A 3,171-nucleotide genomic window follows, 5' to 3' on the forward strand; every position below is an offset into this window, starting at 1 on the left:
TCCCCCTCCCTCCCTCTCACTCCTCTCTCTCTCTCCCTCCCCGTCTCTCTCTCTCCCTCCCCCCTCTCTCTCTCTCCCTCCCTCTCTCTCCCTTTCCCCCCCCCCTCTCCCTCCCTCCCTCCCCCCCATTTCTCAGCATGTCAGGGCATGTATTGAAGCAGAGTGGCATTTAAACTGTGAGTCAGAGACAGGGAGGAAGTGTAAAGAAAAGAAGAAGAGAGAGCATATTGGAACGTGAGCGATCTAAAGAGAGGAGGAGTTAGATTGTTTGTTTGGGGTCAAAGTTCATCCACAGCAGCATGCTGTAACTGAGGCTTTCACACCGCTCCTGGGTCCCTCCTGTCCAGGGATTGACTTAGGGAGGGAGGGAGGATCTGAATGAGCTCCAGAACTCCTGTATAAGTACACCTCACATGGTTATTATTAAACAGATGTGATGAAGCAGAACCCATGCTGCTGTTATTGCAGGAATCAGGATGGAACCAACCTTTAACTAAGTCGCTGACAAAGCCACTTTATGTAGTCTGACTGTTTCCACATTTTGTGTGGAAAGCATGCGAGGATCAGAGAGGTGTTTTCAAAAATGCTACTTTCGAGTTTTTAACAGTTATATCATAGTTCATAATAAAACAATCTATGAGGTCATGTAAAAAGAAAATAGATGAATTTGGTAATTCTCTGTGACATCCAGAGAATCTAGGGTATTTGTTCAAAGCCCTCTGAAGACTTAACTAGTCTATGGAAGAATGTCAATTACATGATATTACTTCAGTGAATCAATCCATAATGTATCATATCAATACATGAACCAATCAATCAATCAATCAATCAGCTTCTTTCAACTCAAATGCCCCTATAGGGTACTGAGGACGCTTGGATGAGCTATAAACTAGCAGCAAAAAAAAGGAACATTGTCATCTCAGCTTGCTTGCCAGCGTGAATTTTCTATTTTAGGTAGTTAGCTAACTAAAAATGTTTGAGAAAAGCTACATAGCTAAACCATAGCTACATAGCTACATAGCTAAACCAAACCCAAAATGGTTGATGCATATCTGAATTGTGGCCACGCAGACGACGATGATGTCACATGATGTATGATGTCGCCAGAATCAAAGGATAGATGGCAGTATCTTCTACTGTAGCCATGCACAGCAGACTGTAAAGGGGATTCCACTGTATCTTTCAACCAGTGATTGAAATACAGTTAATAATATAACAACCAATTGTTTCCAGAAGCTTCTTGTATACATGCTTTCCTTCTTCATAGGCTAGTTATTTGTGGTTATGTATTGATGTTGAGCCTAATGTATTTATTTAAATGTTTTATTAAAAAAAAGCATAGTTAACATATCATCACATTTCTTAAATGTAGACTTATTTTTCAAAAAAAATCATTTAACATTTTTGTCAGCATTAATGTTGTGTTTTTACCAATACATTCCTCTTATACTGATCAGATGTGTGCAGGACCATGTGATCACTTTAAGCAGTTGATTGATGGTTTCTGTACCTATTACTCTCATAATGTTCACTGTAAGGGGAATAGGCTTACATCTAGTGGGGCATTGGAACATACTGTAGCACACAGAGCAGTAGGATATTGAACAATGCTCTGAAATCTAGACTCTGATATTAAACTTTGATATTTAGATTGTTTAATTCCATAGATGTTAACATTTTACACATAATTAAACAGCCCGAAGGAACACATTAGGCAGATTGTTTGATCAGTGAGCTATGCAGAGGAAGTGACTCATAAACAGCGTGAAGTGAAGGCTTGTCTAGTTAACTTTGTATAAACCATTTTTTTTATGAATGTACGTTTGTGCAAACAATGAGACACAATAAGACAAGTCAGCTAGCTGATAGATACGCAAATTAAACATTTACAATTGCTGTTACAATGGCTAGTCTAGCCGTTAGCTAACTAGAGCAAACAGCTGTGCTGAGATTAAGTCAGGGTAAACAAATCTTCGGGTTGCTGGCAGGTCACATGATCAGACCAGCAGATCATGTGTTCAGGCCAGCTGTGTGAACTTTGCACTACCTGTACCGGATATGTTAACAACTATCTTAGTCTACAGGGCCATTCAGGGAACTGCCTGCCATTAGACTGACAGTGGCTGTTTTTTGGGGGGCCTTTGCACGACCCCCGAGAATTTCTAGTAGCCATTTAACTCTAGTTTGTCAACAACACAACCCTTCCATTCAACTGATGCAATTAATAGATACTGTAAAAGCTTTGAGTTGGACTTCGAATGATGAACCCTTGAAATTGAAACAACCACTTTGTTGTTACATAGGCTAGGAAATGTAGATAGACTTTTCAACTTTTAAATGTCTTTCTTAAATGACCATTACATAGCCTACATCAATAGAGAGAAACAATAATGACGTCTTTTTGCAGGCATTAATTCCGCCTCTCCAGCCGATGCTTGGCATTGCTCATGGTGATCATGGACAAAGCCTATGGGGGGAAATTAATGGCTTTTTTTGTAGGATTTTTGGATAAACGCTGAAAATAAAGTCTGTGGTAAACACAGGCTTAGGAGACCTCATACGTTTTGTTTCTCCGAATATATGGAGGAAAAAAATGTTACCAGGAAATGTGTTTTCTATAGGTTGTTTCTTTGTACAGAAGGATGTGCTCTCAAGAGACAAGAAAAAGGTAGTTGCTGATTGGTGCTTTTTACATTTGATACACAGTGCTGAAATACATTGGGTTATATACGGGAAAAGGTTTATTTGGTGCATAGTAGTTTTTGTGTGTGTGTGTGTGTGTGTGTGTGTGTGTGTGTGTGTGTGTGTGTAGGTGGGGTACTGATTGCTTTAAGGGGACATATCTCCTTTCCTGACTCCCTGTGCCAAAAGGATGTATAAATAGCTGGAATGTATCATAGCAGGAAATTCTCTCACAGCCGTGTGTTTCTGTTTGGAAACAGGAACAGGAAGGAACTCAGCCAAGAATGGAGGGAAGAGTCCAACTGAAAGAGAGGACTCTCTGGCTTCCTACACCTGCACTGGCATTCATTCAGTCATTTACAGTACTTCTTTGGATATATACTCTAGCACAGGGACGGGCAACTAGTGCAATTTCTAAATGTGGTTGTTCATAAGTAGTTTCACGTTATGTAAGTCACTGACAGTCACTCAATTAGCCCAGCTAACATT

The sequence above is a fragment of the Salmo salar genome, chromosome 21 (assembly GCF_965601325.2).
Source record: "Salmo salar chromosome 21, fSalSal1, whole genome shotgun sequence".
NCBI classification, from domain to species: Eukaryota; Metazoa; Chordata; class Actinopteri; order Salmoniformes; family Salmonidae; genus Salmo; species Salmo salar.